We start from the raw sequence: 17,728 nt of genomic DNA, 5'->3' as shown, positions 1-17,728 counted from the left end.
ACCGTTAGCGTATTCTGCTTTCCAGCGCTACCTATGCTTCTCTGTGCTGTGCGTCGGCCCCATCAACTGATTTTAAAGCTGCGGTGGACTAGAACGTGGCAGAAAATGGCGGCGTCAACTATGCTCCCGGTAGTGAGTGAAATGCAGCCGTAACCGTCACCCTGAACTCCCTCCACACAATCAGCACTCTAGAGCTGCGGTGGACCGGGGAGAAGTGATTAGCATGCAGCAGGTAAGTAATGCCCCCTACAGTCCAATAAAGCAAATTGAGAGTGGCCCCAGTAGTTTTAAAAGGCAGGTATTTATAATGCCCAACATTTTAAAACACACAAGATAACACAACACAACAAATAAAATTAGCTGTCTTTAAAAAAGTGCACAGGGGCGCAAACTGTCAGCGTATTCGGCTTAACGGCGCTACCTATATTGCCAAATGGTTCAGCAGAGCAATAGTATCTGTCACACAAGCTTCCTTTGTTTTTGATGCAACAAGTAAATTATCTACATATTGCACCAATACCAAATTTTCTGGCATTAATAATGGCTCCAAACACTTAATCAATATCTGATAAAAAATTGATGGACTCTCAGTATACCCTTAAGGAACTCCGCACCATGCCAAGACACAATTTAAAAACCGGAAAGCAAACAAATATTGGCTATCTGGATGTAAGGTAATTGTGAAAAAGGCTTGACACAAATCAATAACACTAAACCATTCCGCATCACATGGGGTTTGATATAGTATCACTGCTGGGGTTGGTACAATTGGACAACAGGTTATTACTATCTTGTTCATTTGTCTCAAATCCTGTACAATCCTATATTTTCCACTTGGTTTCTTAATTCCCATAATATGTGAATTACAAGGACTTACCAATATTTCTTTCAAAATGCCTTGTTCAATCATTTGATCAATTATAGGTGTTACCCCTGCAATCGTCTCAGTACTCATTTTGTATTGGGGAATTTTTGGAAATTCAGCTCCTGTTTTTACTGAAATTTGAATTGGGTCAACTCCTTTCATAAGCCCAATGTCCTGTCCTGTAAATTCCCACACATCCGCATCCACTCTGTCTCCTAATTCAATCGGCAAATCATCCATTGTAATTAAAGAAAAAGTATTCACTTCTGACTCCTGTCTTGCCAACGTTAACTTAAACGCGAAATTCTCATCAGGTGTTCGAAATGCTATTCCATCTGGCGTACAATAAATGGTATAATTCATTTTACACAACAAGTTCCTTCCAAACAAATTCACTGGACTTGAATCACACACCACAAAGCAATGTGAATCCCAAAAATCTCCAATGTGAACTTTCATTGGTTTTGTCACTGGAGTTTTAATCAATTTATTCGACACACCAACAACCTGGATTATTTCTCCTGAGAGGGGTAGGTGTGGAATTTCTGCAGTTCTCACTGTGGAACTGGTAGCACCAGTGACTACAAAGAATGTCACTGCAATAACTTTAACTTCTCCATCCACAAAAGGACCACACTGATCTACCTCAAGAGATGCACTCCTCCTATCCCCTCAGGCACCGTCATTGAGATGTATATGAAATACTCTTTTGACACTGCAACCAATATTGTGGAGACATCTGCATATTTTGATTATTTCCATTTTGTCCTCCAGTATGAAAACCCACATTTGTGCTGTATTTCTGTATTTTAAAATTCACATTACCTGGCAGCGGGGCTTGTGGTACCTGTAGTTGTGTCACTACCTGTTGCTGTTTTTGCTGTGCATTACTACTCACTACACCTTGCATTTGCTGATTAAAGTTTTGATCCAATTCACTGTTTTCTAAAAGCCAATCTACACTTGCGCTTCCAATGCCCAAACTTCCCGCACTCATGACAAGGGTATTACTTCCTAATATCTTCCTAATTTGTTTTGATTTGATTTGATTTGATTATCGGATTTGTAGAGCGCACGAATGCCCGAGGGGGTCTTGGCGCTGAAATGACTGAGACTGTTTGAACGGGGGGGGGGGGGGGGGGGAGCGTCATACGTACATCTGGGCCAGGCTACCCGGAGAAGAGCCAGGTCTTTCTGCTCTCTCTAAAAGCTAGCAGAGATGAGCTGTTTTTTATTTCTGTTGGAAGTTTGTTCCAGGTTATCGCTGAGTGCAGTAGAAAACCTCGCGCCCCCCCATTTCAGTTGTTTAAATTGGGGAGTACGAAGGAGGTTAGCACTGCTGGATCTTAGCTTCCTGGGTGGGATGTACGGTGCCATGTTTGTTTTAAAAAAATGCGTGCCTGAACCATGCATAGATTTATATGCCAGGCATGCTAGCTTAAATTGGATTCTTTTCTCAACCGGTAGCCAATGTAGACTTTTGAGTTTAGATGCCACCGGCTCAAACCTAGGGATGTTCAGTATCAGCCTGGCCGCAGCATTCTGCAGCTGCTGAAGTTTTAAGAGGAGCTGTTTTGGAGCCCAGCATATAAGGCGTTCCCATAATCCATTTTGGAAAGGGCCAGCATGATTACCAGTGTTTTACAGGCGTCAGGAGGGATATATGGCAGTAGTTTTCGAATTAGCTTCAGGGTGACCCAGACGGAGGAGGCGAGTTTGTTAATTTGAGCCTTAAACGTGAGTTTGGAATCGAACATGAATTCAAGGTTCCTTACGCTGTCCACAGGTGATGGGCAGCTGCCTAAGCCATCAGGCCACCAGTTAGGTGACCAGATGTTAGTGTTGGCTCCCAGCAGCATGACCTTAGACTTATCTCCGTTTAATTTCAAGCAGTTAGCTTGCATCCAGAGACTGACCTGATTCATGCAAAGCCGGAATTTACCAGCCGTCTCTGAGGTGTTATTGGATATGTCCACCACAATTTGTGTATCATCTGCATAGGAAATAGGCAGGAAACCGCGATCCCTAATAATGTTTGCTAACGGGGCAGTATAAACATTAAAAAGGGTGGGGCTTAGAGAAGAGCCCTGGGGGACCCCCCCAGGGGGATTTGAATGATTTTGAAGAAAAATCCCCAAGCTGCACCATGAAGGATCTTTCTCCCATAAAAGAGGCCAAAAGTGTAGTCGCGGAAGCGTGCAGCCTCTACCTCTGCCTTTTACCTGTTTCTGAACCCCACTATTCATCACAACACCTCCCATGTTAGAAAACTGTCCATTTTGAATATTCTGGTTCTGACCTTTTCCCTGATAACTTGACTGAGAATCATCCTGTAAATTTCCAACTTTCTGTGCTGCTTTCACTTGTGCCCACATCATCTGCTCTTTTAATTTCTTGTGCCTTGACTCAATATCATCACTACAAAAGTTTGCATAACGTACTATTTTATCAATGGTCTTACTTTGCAACATATTAAATGCTGCTGAATCATATTGCTAATTTCGGGTTTCAATCCATACACAAACCTATACACAAAATGTCCCATTTCTTTATCGGTGATATTCTCCATTCCACTGCATTGCTTGAAAACTTGCAAAAGCTGCTCATAGTATGCATGCAGCTTTTCCTTTGACTCTTGTCTCTTTTGGTGACATTTTTTCCATTCTAGTAAGTCATAACCTGATTATATTTCTTCATTACTTTATCTGATGGCGCCCCTGTTTTTGGATCTCTAGGGTATTCTTCCTTATGCCAGTCTACTGCAATCTTGCACTCAACCCAAGAGTCTGCTGGAACCACAATGGCAAACAAACCATCCAAATCTTTTAACAACACCTGTGACACCTTTACAAACCTTTCTACTTGCCTATACTATTCAACTAGTTTCTTTCACAGTTTAGGGAAATCATTTGTAAATGAAAAAATATCCTGTCTATTCCATGGCACTTGAACATATCCACCACGTGATACTTCTCTCATTTGATATACCATCTCAGTCGTCACTATCTCTTTATTTGTTTCCTACTCTGGGTACATTTATGATGTTGCTCCTACAGTACCAAGCATCTCTTCTTTCTTCTTAGCCTATCTGCCTTTCCAACCCTCTAATTCATCCCAATGCTTCAAGGTATTAATTAACTCTTTAATTCGCAATCGTTTCCCAGACGCATTCAAATTCTCTAAATCCTTTTCACTAAAATCCAATTGGTACGTATGTTGTAAAGCCTTTGACTTCTCAATGTCTACTCGGTATGTCTGTGCTACCTCAGCAAATTTCTCATGAAGGGCTTTTGCTCTCGTTGAAATATTTTTACACAAAAACAATAACTCCTCTTCCTGATCTTTACTTAGCTTTCTGGACTCATTGTACCTAAGATTATTTCTTCCAAATCCTCTTTCAAACTGGCTACATCTATATTAACATTCACTTTATTTGTCACCATTCCTCTGATCCACTCATCCAATTCTTCAGGGGAATGTCCTATCGAACCCCTGATGTTGGAGTCACCCGACTGAGATTTTTGTAATAATCTCATTGGCTCTATCTGCGTAGCACGTTTTGGTCTCTCTGCAGATTTCTCTGAAATGTATATCAATGGTTCCACAATACTTGCTCCAGTGTTCTTGCAAATGCAGTTATTTTTAACAGGTACCGTTAAAGCATGCATTTGAGAAATATTCTATCTCTCTCTATACAAAGGAACTATTGGACCAATTGTCACTGGTACAGACAAAGCTTCTGCATTTATATTTAATTGAGTAATCTTTTGAGCCAAATCGTGTTTTATTCGTCTTTGGTCTTTATCATTTCTTATTTGAGTAGTCTGAGGCTGAAGACCCTCCATTTTATTTAATGGGGCACTAGGAGTTGGAACACGAGGAGTAACCCTCCCTTGTTCTTCTTCATATGGTGGAGGTCTATTTAACAAAAGCTTATCCAATAATTCATCATCATTTTCATTTAGGTACTGCTCTTCACGCTCAACACGTTTCTTTTGCTTTTTGCATTTTCCCACTGACTGCCCTTCCACCACCATAACTGGATATAAACCCTCACTTTCTTTCACGTCTCTTCATTTGTGCATCCTATTTTGCTTCAGAATACCCATTTACTGTATTTATGTATCCATTTCTTTCCTGTTCTTTCCTCTCTGATAAACTTCATGTTCCCATGCTTCAAGTGTTTCATATTGTATTGGACTAGGATTAGGTCTCAAGCTATTCATTTGATACCTAAAACTTTCTAAAACTGTCGCATTAAAAGTGGTGTCACCTGGGAAAGCTAATTCACCATCTTCTTCTGTATTACTTACCCAATTCTCTAACCAAGTACACGTATGATAACCACGCTCCAAATATATAAAAGCAGCTGGTGTGCCACCCTTTGGTACTGGGACTCCTTTTCGGATCTCATCAGTTCATCCTTCCTAAACAACGTTCTCATAATTTTTAAAAGTTTTATTTCACTCAATACACTACACTAATTTCTAATTAATGAAAACAAAATACTCTTTGTATACTTCGGATATTGTTAAACCCTTTCAACCAATATCAGCGAGTCTCACACCAACCAACCAATCATTACACAGTATTCACCGTGACGTCTCACCCTAGCTGACCAATGCCAGGGCGCCTTTTGATGACACTTCACACTAGCTGACTAATGATAGCACGTCACACAGTGACGTCAATATGACTCCTACAACTGACCCTCCCTTCACAAAATCTTACAGCAATGTTTTCTAAACTTTTCCTAAAACAAAACAAATGTTAGAAACAACACGTAACAATGCTGCTTTTTCTGCTCCACTAAATAGAATAAAAGATATAACAAACACAAAGAGAATCCTTTCGCTAACAGTAGAATATCGATCAGCGGTATTCCATCCTCAATCAAGTGGAAAATTCTCGGGACTTCTTCAGCGGCGCTTTCTAAAGGTACCCAAATAAATCTCCCCTAATATAACTTCAGAGTTCCGTTATGCAATATTAACAACCTCGTTGTCTAATATTACACCAGCAGACAAAACACTTCTGTAGTGTATGCCACACTAATTCCTCTGCCCATAAGGCTAATAATATCCTGGTATCTAAGGCCACTCCGTGCCTGAGTTTAAGGTCAACGATGGACCACTACATATAATTTATGGGGATCACTGACATAATATAGAATGACAAAATATAGACTTACCAAAATATAGTTGCCAAAATATAGAATGCAAAAATATCGAATTCCTATCTACAAACAGGTAAGTACAAAAATATGGAATCCAAAATATAGTCTGTAAAAAATATAGTAAGTCAAAATATCGATTTTTTTTAAATGTCTTAAAAGTCATTTAAAATTAATGAAATAATAAATATAATTAACTAAAAAATACTTAAAAATACTCAAATAACCTTAAAATTAATATATAATTAATTTAAGTTATTAATAAAAAATCTACAATATTTTACCGTAGGATAGCAGGAGGGTAAAATTTAATATTACCACTCCAGTGAGTGCAACAGTAGGAAAAGCGTTGGATAGCGTAGGGGTAAAGAATACTATTCCCACTCCAGTGAGTGCAACAGTAGGGAAAGCGTTGGATAGTGCAGGGGTAAAAAATACTATTCCCACTCCAGAGAGTGCAACAGTAGGGAAAGTGTTTGATAGCATAGGGGTAAAAATTACTATTCCCACTCCAGAGAGTGCAACAGTAGGGAAAGCGTTGTATAGCGTAGGGGTAAAAAATACTATTCCCACTCCAGTGAGTGCAACAGTAGGGAAAGCGTTGGATAGCATAAGGGTAAAAATTACTATTCCCACTCCAGAGAGTGCAACAGTAGGGAAAGCGTTGGATAGTGTAGGGGTAAAAAATACTATTTCCACTCCAGAGAGTGCAACAGTAGGGAACGCGTTGGATAGCGAGAGGGTGAAAATTACTCTTCCCACTCCAGTGAATTTAACAGTAGGGAAAGTAATGATTTAATATATTATTAAAAATAAATTAAATATCAGTACCAATAAAACATTAATTGAAATTTATAACCAATTTAATATTATGCAATATTTAATTAGGAATACAAATACATATTAGTTATTAAAAATTAATAACCTATTCATAATTATTTAACAACTAATTATTTTTCAATAACAAAACCTAATTAATAATAAAAATTAATACCAATTAATAATTAACAGTAAATTAATTATCAATACACAAAAAGTATTTTTATTATGTAATTAATTAGAATTACATTACTTCCCACCCTATTCCCCTATAAACCCACGTCCCACTACAGAAAATACATTAATGCAATTATCATAATTATCAAATATTTAATTAATACAAAATAATTACCAAATAATAAAACTTAATTGCCGGTTAATAGAAATTAATTACCAATTAAAAATTAATTACCAATAAATTTAAAATCAATACCAATAAATAAATACAAATATTTACTTAATTACAATTAAATTACTTCCCACCCTATTCCCCTATAAACCCACAACCCGCTGCAGAAAATAAATTTAGAAAATTAACATAATTAACAATTAATCAATTAATAAAAATTAATTGCCAATTAATAAAGATAATTATCAATTAAAAACTAACAATAAAATCAAAATGAATACTAATAAATAAATAAAAATATTTAATTAATTACAATTAAATTACTTCCCACCATTCCCCTATCAACCCACAACCCGCTACATAACTAAAAAGCTACATTTAATTAAAAAATTATAATAATTGCTAAAAATTAATATTTAATTTAATATAATTAAATTACTTCCCACCCTATTCCCCTATACACCCACAACCTGCTACAGAATTAAATTACGCAAAAATTAAATACCATAAAATTCATTACTTAAAATAAACTAAACATACATTACAAAAATGAATATACACTTTTCACACATATACTAACATACAAAACACTTTAAATGTTTTTATAATATTAAAAATTCGATATATTTAATGCCTATATTGTATACTTCGATATTTTGATTTCTATATTTTGAAAATCGATATTACTTACCTTCAATTCGATATTTTTAACCACTAAATTGTGTCCATTTGATATTTTGTCCATTCTATATTTTTACTTCGATATTATGTCCATTCTATATTTTGGAATCGATATTATGACTGTTTACAAATTTATGGTATATTCCGTTAATCACCAAAATCAATAACTCAAACCTATTAATTAACCATTTTAACCCTTAAAACTTAAAACCATCCTCTGCTACCAAAAACTGATCCAGCTTTTTGTGAACCTAAATGTTTACTTTTATAAACTGGACCCAATTCATAATAAGTTCCCTCCACACTGTATGAGTTAATTCCACTTACCAAAGTTTGAGTCGTCTCTACCATCTATGGATATATGTTAGAGGGCAGAGATTGGTTATTAATAATACTCCATGAATGAATACAATACAATAATAACAACAGACACCTTTGATAAAGTTAATGATTTTATCTAAAAATTTAAATTGCTCATAGAAATACAATACAGCTCAAATGCGTGTCGCTCACAGTGAAGAACATTCAATAAGCAAATACATCTCGTGATCAGCACATTGAAATAGTAGATCGGTAGGGAGACAAAAGAAGAGAAAACATTTTAAAATTATTATGCAAATCAGAAATCAAAAATATTGCCTATCACCCAAAATTCTAGGAAATGGAAATGCTACCCTCTGGACATGAGAGTAAGCAAAGCACTACAAAATCATCCATTTTAAATAAAGGAAATTCATTCACTTCTGAATTCAAAGTGCAACTATGTAAGAGTCATTATCAGTAGATCATTAGCCAGCCCTCAAGAATAAGATACAGAGTCACAGCTCTCTCCTCTCACAAAGTTAGGAAAATGCCAACAACTCCTCCTACTTTCTAGGTTTATTTATACTTTACATTCTAACAAGTTAAACCCACTACTCTATCCATCCCACCTAACTAACGATTCTAATTGGCTAAAACAAGGGGTGCCTCGGTCACACCACTCAGGCAAGCTCCCTTTTTCAGAAACTCTTTTGTTCATAAAAGCTACGTCATTCACAGGCCCCGGTATCTCCTTCTTCCACGTCACACTCATATTCCATGTGACAAATTGTGTACATGTCCGCTTCCGGAGGAACTCTGCTGTAAAAGTATTCTTTGTCTTCCTCTGCACAACCTTGGCCATCACCAGAGAATCATGAAAAGAATACACTTCACTGCCAAACTCTTCTCCCCACACCACAGTTCTAAATCTTCAAACTGTTTTCCGAGGCCTTTCCCATTTCAGAATTATACCCTTTTTCCATATTTCTATGAAAAAAAAAATATAATGTAAATGTAATTTCCACATAAGTCTTCATTTCTAAATGGGTTTTTTGCAAAGTACTATTAATGTTATCCATCAAATCAAAGCATTATGAAAATTATAATACACAGCCTTTCAGTCATTAGTTTCTGCATTAGTTATGCATGGCTTGCAGCCTACTCCAAACACGTCTCCCCATCTCGCATATACATGTGCAGTTTTTAATTCAAACACGATTAGTATCATGCAGTTAATGGTTTTAAATAATGATTTCACTAAATGAGAGGTTCAATCCAAGCAGGTTTTAAAATCCTGCTCCATCACTGTATCCATAAAAAAGAAGAAGTCTGGATCTGAAAACTCTTCTAGAAACAAAGCATCTGGGGAATCAACCTACATTACAGAAAATGTGAATTCTTAAGAACGTACTGTTATGATGATGTAGTATGTTTGGTGCTTTGCTGATGGTAGCCTCTCAGGCACTTTACAGCAATGCCCACGAGCCTGATGTGGTCACTAGGGTCTATGGTAGAACTTCAGGGGGTAGTGAGCAATAGCGGCTGGTGAGGATGGTCTGTTATTTCCTAGATGCTATGTCAGTTTGAAGTATACTTTGTTGGGATTGCTCTAGCCTGTCATGGCATTCTACATGAGAATGTTCCCTGCGTGGAACACTTGTGGTAATTCTGTGCTCGGCAGTTGCTGCCGGGAAGTCGCTGTGGCTGGACGGAATAAAGCATTTCTCACCTCCATGATCCGAGTGATGTGCTTCCTTTCAGTGGCGACGATTGGCTCCAGCTTACAGCCTCCCCAGTATTGAAGACGATTTCTCGTGTGACAGTCCGGTCTTCCTGGCATTTTTGGGTTTCTGTCTACTTGATGTTTAGCTGGGAATGGCTTCCAGTTTCTTCAGACCCGCTCCGTACAACGTTCACAGTTCAATTGTAAAAAAATTGTAGTTTTACTGGGGATACATTTCTGTATGTTCATTCTTGGGGCAGCAACTCACCCACGCAATGGATCGTATTTTGGCCCCTCCTCCTTTTTTGTAAACTGCTGGTACACCGCCTGTACCATGGGAACAATGGAAGGACACTTTTGAAGCGTATTTAGAGGCTATTGATGGTGACACTTTTACCAGTAAAAAGAAAAAAGCTCTGCTCATTTATAACCTTGGCACTGAAGGCAGAAACATTTTAAAAACTTTGACTTTAGAGGTGGTCAGAACTACAGTTAGTGGTGGTGATGCTGGTGATTCACTTCTAATTGATGAATATGCCTCGTTAGTACAAACCCTTGATAAAAGGTTCTCTCCCAAGAGGAATGTTGTGCTTGAACGTCATAAGTTTCTTCAACGGGCTCAAACACCTGGTGAATCTATTGACGATTTTGTAGGAGCGCTTCGCATACTGGCCATTAACTGTAACTATAGGGAATTTAGAGATGAGATCATACGAGATCAACTTATTGAAAGGACTTCCAATAAGAAAATTCAAGAGAAGCTACTTGCTTCTGGTGATCCTGACTTGGAGACTGCTCTCACTCTGGCCAAAAGTATTGAGCATTCTCAGTTTTGTGTTAGAGAAATTAGTTCTTCCTCTCCATCCACGTCCTCCTCTTCGGTGGAGGTTAAACTTTTGAATTCCAGACCTCCTTCTAGACCTAAAGCTAGTGCCTTGCCTAATGTTACTCGTCCTGTTCCAGCTAATGTTTCTTCCAGAACCAAGTTTGTGCAAAATGAATTAATGTGTTTTCGTTGTGGTAGTAGGTCACATTTGGGTTCTGCTAAATTTTGCTTTGCTCTCAGTCAAACCTGCTACAAGTGTGGGAACAAAGGTCACTATTCCCGTATGTGCAAGGCTGCTTCTGCGAATAAGTCCATTCACTCTGTAAAGAATATTTCAGGGGAATCTGATGAGGAATGCTATGAATTGTTGATGCTGTCTTCTTCGCAAGAGGCCGGAGTTGTTGAACTGTCTGCTTTGTCTGGTCTTCGGAAAAGGAAGTCTCCTTCATGTTTGATAGCTGTGAATGGAGTTGTCTGCAAGTTTCTAGCAGATTCCGGTTCTCCGTTCACTTTGCTGAATTTTGCTGATTTTAGTAAAAAGGGAAAAGGGTAGAAGTTTTGGGAAAGTGTTCTGCCAAACTGGAATTTCATGCCGATCATACCACTGGTGTTGTATTCATAGTCAAGGATGGTACCAATTTGTTGGGGTGGGACGAGCAAGGTGACTTGAACATCATTTTGGATCCCAACCATCCAGACATGGTGATTTCCCGCAGCGAATTGTGTGATTTTTACTCTTCAGCTTCTGCATCACCAAAAGCACTGACCGTGTCTCACGTAACTAACACCAAGTGGGCACTTATGTTTCCTGAAGTATTCAGTGGGGAGTTAGGCAAGCTTAAGGGCCATAGTTTTGGAGAGAAAATACGACAAATGTTTAAGGATGTGTGTTGACCTGCGCGATCTTAATGCAAACATTTGGATTGACCGGCAACCACTTCCAAATATCAACGAGATGTTAGCTACTCTCGAAGGTGCTAAATTTTTCACTTCCCTCGATATTTCATCAGCATATCACCAGATTGAGTTGTGTCCAAATTCTAAGCATCTTACCTCTTTTGTAACTCCGGAGGCCGTTTGGTCTAGCTTCAGCCTCGGCTGTTTTTCAGAGGCTGATGAACAATCTGTTCAAGAACATTTCTGGTGTTGTCTTTTTCCAGGACGACATACTGGTCCACGGTAAGACCGAACTTGAACATGATGAGCGTGTTAAACTAGTTTTGAGCATTCTAAGGTCTAGTGGGCTGACTTTGAGGGAGGACAAATGCAAATTCCTTCAGGATGGGCTGGACTATCTTGGTCACCATATTTCCCACGATGGTATAGAACCTAAGGTCAAAATTATTGATGCCATTCAAAATGCTCCCATTCCTGCGAACAAGGATCAGTTACGTTCATATCTTGGTCTGGTGGAGTATTACTCCAAATTTGCTGAAAACTTCTCTTCCAAAACTGCTGCTATGCGTAGCCTACTCAAAAAGAATGCTAAGTTTGTTTGGGATGATGACTGCAGTAGGAATTTCAATGTCATTAAGCAAGAAATTATTGATGCTCGCCCACTTAAATTGTTTAACATCAATGACTTATGTATTCTTTCCACCGATGCCAGTAATGTGGGGTTGGGGGCTGTTCTCATGCAGAGAAGGAGTGATGGTCATGAAGAAACCATTGCTTTTGCCTCCAGAACTTTGAGGGGTGCTGAGGGAACTTATTCTACCATCAAAAAGGAGGCTTTAGCAATGTAGTGGGGGGTATTGCATTTCAAGAATTTTCTCTGGGGGAACAGACTTATCTTGAGGACTGACCACAAGCCTTTAGTTGATTTGTTCACGACTAAGGGGGGTGGCAGAGCAACTCCACGGATCTCCAAATGGCAGTTCAGGTAGCAAGAGTACCAGTACCAGCTTGAGTATGTGGCTGGGGCAAAGAATTTGGTGGCTGATTGTTTTTCCAGGCTGCCCCTTTCCAATTGTGATGATAGTTTTGCATGTGACGATTTGGAGGTGGTTTGTGCGGTTGGTTCCTTGTGTGACTCTGTTGGGTGTGCTCTTTCTGAGTGTGAGTGGTTAGAGGGGATTTATTCAGATGCCGATATGCAGGTTGCTATTGACCAGAGAGATAAACGGTTAAGGGGGGGTCCGAGGGGAAAAAATTATTATAGACCTACTGGTACCAAGTCCCCCAACTAGACACTAAAACACACGGAAGGTACAGAAGGTCTCAGAAATACAGAGGGAGAGAAAAGAAAATAGCAAATCTCTCTATTGGGACCTAATAGTGTCCTCTTTACATGCCCAGAATACACAGTTAATCTGGAAACAACCAAGAAAACAAAAACAAGAGAAGATACACAAGGAGAGGAAAAAGATACCCATCAGCCCACTCATAAGTGGAATCTCGTCATCTGGGTATATGTTGGTAAATGGTGTCCTCTAGGGTCTGCCTTGGAAACAATCCATAGGACTGCCTAGTGATGGACCCAGAACATTTCACCAACAGATGACAGTATATGAGCGGGAGGGGTTGAGGTTGCAGTGCTCAAAGAAAAAGAAGAAGAAAAGGAAAATAATCCAAGTGATTCTAAAAATACCTACGATGATGTCATGAAATACTTTATTAGGGCTGACCATCAAAGTGGTATGGTTAAAAACAGTATGCTGATAGCATGTAAGGAATTGCTACCCACCAATGTTGTTATTCGGTCAACATGTTTCAGCCTCAAGGGCTTTCGTCAGGACCTATGGTGCTACTGCAACACTTACTTAAGTGATGTGAAAGTGGGATCTACATCTGCTTTCCAAACTGAAAAGAGTGTATCTTCTCCCTTATTGTGGGGAGAGAAAACCTCACCTCACCTGGCCACTGCTCAGGAAGAAAGGGAGGCCACGCACTCTCCGTCGTTGCCTCGGAGTGAAAACTGAGCCTCCCCCTCGGCTCAGTTTTCACTCCGAGGCACCGAATAACAACATTGGTGGGTAGCAATTCCTTACATGCTATCAGCATACTGTTTTTAACCATACCACTTTGATGGTCAGCCCTAATAAAGTATTTCATGACATCATCGTAGGTATTTTTAGAATCACTTGGATTATTTTCCTTTTCTTCTTCTTTTTCTTTGAGCACTGCAACCTCAACCCCTCCCGCTCATATACTGTCATCTGTTGGTGAAATGTTCTGGGTCCATTACTAGGCAGTCCTATGGATTGTTTCCAAGGCAGACCCTAGAGGACACCATTTACCAACATATACCCAGATGACGAGATTCCACTTATGAGTGGGCTGATGGGTATCTTTTTCCTCTCCTTGTGTATCTTCTCTTGTTTTTGTTTTCTTGGTTGTTTCCAGATTAACTGTGTATTCTGGGCATGTAAAGAGGACACTATTAGGTCCCAATAGAGAGATTTGCTATTTTCTTTTCTCTCCCTCTGTATTTCTGAGACCTTCTGTACCTTCCGTGTGTTTTGGTTGCTATTGACCTTCTCTGCAAGCCTTGGCCATGTGAAAAAGATTGTCCTCCTGCAGTTGTTCCTTACATTAGGGTAAAGGATGAATTATCCCTTGTAGATGGAATATTGAGAAGAGGTGGTTTGTTGGTTGTTCCTTTTTCGATCCGTAGTAAAATTCTTTGTCTGGCTCACGAAGGTCATCTAGGTATTCGTTCCATGAAACGTAGGGTGAGGCAGGACCTTTGGTGGCAGTGTGTGGACAAGGATGTTGAGCATTTTGTTTGCGAGTGCTGTGAGTGCATTGTTAGTGATAAGTCGCAGGTTACCCATCCTGTGCCTGTTGAACTAATCATTGTGAAGAATGTTCCTTGGTCCAAGCTTGCTTTGGACATTGCTGGACCCTATGGTCTCGTTGGCTCAACTCCCAAATGTATTTTGGTGTTGGTTGACTACATGACCAAGTGGCCTGAGGTTAGGTTTGTTGATTCTATCAGTTCTTCTGTGGTGATTTCATTTTTACGTGACATTTTCTCTAGGGAGGGTTTTCCTGAGGAGATAGTTTCTGATAATGGTACGCAGTTGGTTTCTGCTGAGATGACTTCATTTTTCAAGGAGGTGGGTATTAAACATATTTGCACGTCGCTCTATCATCCTCGTAGCAATGGTTTGGTTGAGCGTTTCAACCGTGTTGTCAAGGAGCACCTACAACTGGTCTTAGTGAATGGTTTACATTGGCGCCAAGCGGCTAGTGACATGTTATGGGCTGTAAGGACCACTCCGCATGTTTCGACTGGTGTTGCTCCTTTTACCTTGTTGCGTGGTAGGGTTGCAGGTACCAAGTTAAACAAAGAGTGGATGTCAAGGAAAGTTGTGGATGCTGGATGTTTAGCTGGTGTTGCTGATGTTAGGGCTTCGGTTCAGAAAAAGTATGATTCTAGATCAGATGTTTTGTCTCCTTCTAAGGTGAAGGTTGGTGTCTGGGTCAGGATAAAGAAACCCGGATTTCTTCGCAAGGGGGAGTCGCGGTTTTCTTCTCCCAAGAAGGTGTCGGCAGTGAAGGATTGTGTTGTGGTGTTGGAGGATGGAAGAGTTTGGAACAAGTGTATGGTTTCTGTTGTGCCTGGTTCCATGGTTGAGAGTGTCAGGAAGCGGTTAGGGGTTGGTGTTTCCCCTGCTTCTCCTAAGGTGGATGGTGTTGTGCGTTCTCCTGTTTCCGTCTCTTACCCGCAGAGGGAAACATCCTCCAGAGTCAGATCTGTTCCTGCGAAATTCCAGGATTACAAGATGGGGTAAAGCTATGCTGGATTTACCGGGTGGAGAATGTTGTGTTTTGTTTTCTTTTCGCCTTTCTTCTCTTTTTGCTTCTGTCTTTCTCTCTCCTTGAGTTCTTTCTTTTCTTTTCCTTTCTTTTTCTCTTTGGTTTTCTTTGTGTGGGAAGGGAGGTGTGTTGGGATTGCTCTAGCCTGTCATGGCATTCTACATGAGAATGTTCCCTGCGTGGAACACTTGTGGTAATTCTGTGCTCGGCAGTTGCTGCCGGGCAGTCGCTGTGGCTGGACGGAATAAAGCACTTCTTACCTCCATGATCCGAGTGATGTGCTTCCTTTCATACTTCCTCAAGCATACAGTGTCTAGCAATGTCTTTACAAAGTTGGCGACGAGTTGTTAGTTGAACCTTGCCACTCAGAAGAACCTGAGCAATGTGTTATGCATTCTGAGCATCGCAATCTGTTTGACGTGGTGTTTGCAAGCACATCTGTCTCTCCTTCTTGAATTTGCGTATGCTTCTACATCATCTCTAGTGGCCATATTGCATTGGGAGAGATGTGGCACGTAACTACCTGCCATTTTGAATTGGGCATACGTGCCTACGTCAGCAGCCATGTTAAATGAATTGGGATACTGTTACTCTGTCCGGCATCATGACTGTACGAGTGCACCGCATGCAATATCGAGGTTTCATACCCTAAATTTAATTGGGGCATTTTTGCTTACGCCAATGCTCACTTATCACTTTAGCTGTTTTAGCATCTTAGAAGCATGTCTTACTGTAAATGCGCACATCTGCTTGGAATGTTTTTTTACTACAGTGATGTGCACACTTTCATTTTGATTTGCTCATTTCCAAAGAACTTCCGCTTACAGTTTACAGATGGTTATGATTTTGAATTGCTGCCAATGTCATCCTCAGTGTCATGCACACTTTAAAATAACCTTGCTTGTCATTGCTCTTCTGCTAACTTTATTTTCAGTGAGTCGCACACTTTTATTGCAAATTTCAGTGACACGTACACTTTAAAAGAACCTTGTGTGTTGCTATTATTCTGCTAACTTCATTTTCAGTTAATAAGACAACAAAGGTCCTTGACAATTTTATGTAGGGACTTGAAATGATTATAGGCCAGAATCTGCGCTATAATGGTAAGGTGTCCAGCCGGACCCTTTTTAATAGTCAATATAAAAAAATATAACCAAGATTTACAAAGCACACAAATTTACAGTGGGACACAATCCTGCATCCAATACACAAAACCATAAAACATGACAAACAGTGTTTACAGAATTAAATGTATCTCAGGCAAGGTTAGAAAACTAGTGAGACGCTAATGAGGTAACAAAATCACTCTAGCTGTGCTCATGTAGTATAGCACAATTGGGTCACATAATGGAGAACTCGTACATAACTACATCAACTGTCGACGGCGTTTCGATCCCATTAAAAATGAAGGATCCTCATCAGGACTGACATTGTTTTGCCTGAATTTATAAGCCTGTAATTAAGACAATGTAATTCCGATTTCAACCAGGAACCGCTCTCTTGAATGGTGTCTGAGCCTAATAATTCAGATCACGGGTCCAAACGGGCTGGGATCACGCCGGTCAAGGTCATTTTCAGTGGCATGCACATTTTTATTGAAAATTGTGTCATTGTTTTAAGATTGGATAATTTGGCAAACTGTGCCACCTACTGTCACTTTAATATTGTAACTAAGTAGATAAGGAAAATTTAGGTAGTACACTTTTGCTTTGTTAGTAATTTACTGAGCATGTATAATGTTGGAAGTATTAGTATTAGAAGTATACAGAATTTACAAGTTGTTATATTTGTGTAGTACATTTATGTATTGGGTGCTACTATAGGGTCTGGGAATGTACGGAGTATTTCTTCTCAGCCATTTTTACTATCTTCAGGTGAAGCAACATTGAATGGGAAGAGTGGCGTGACTATTTTGAGAACTACATTTCTGCATTTGAGGAGGATGAAGAAGACCTTACTGCTGAAAGGGAAATGAAATACTTCTGCCTTGCTTAGGAGCACTTGGTTTAAACGTTTATAATCACATAAAGAAGAAGCAAAGACCTGCAGGCCAAGGGGAGGTTTATATGAATATCTTAGAGAATCTAACTAACTATTTTAAACCCACAGTTTGTGCTGCAGAAGACCAATACATTTTTTTTTCATAGAAAGCAAGACAAAGAGGAATCTATTTGGGATTTTGTAGCAGCTCTCAAATATTTTGCTCTAGCATGCCATTTCGGAGC

The sequence above is a fragment of the Lissotriton helveticus genome, chromosome 8, assembly GCF_964261635.1.
Source record: "Lissotriton helveticus chromosome 8, aLisHel1.1, whole genome shotgun sequence".
NCBI lineage: Eukaryota > Metazoa > Chordata > Amphibia > Caudata > Salamandridae > Lissotriton > Lissotriton helveticus.
This window is presented reverse-complemented; position numbering follows the sequence as displayed.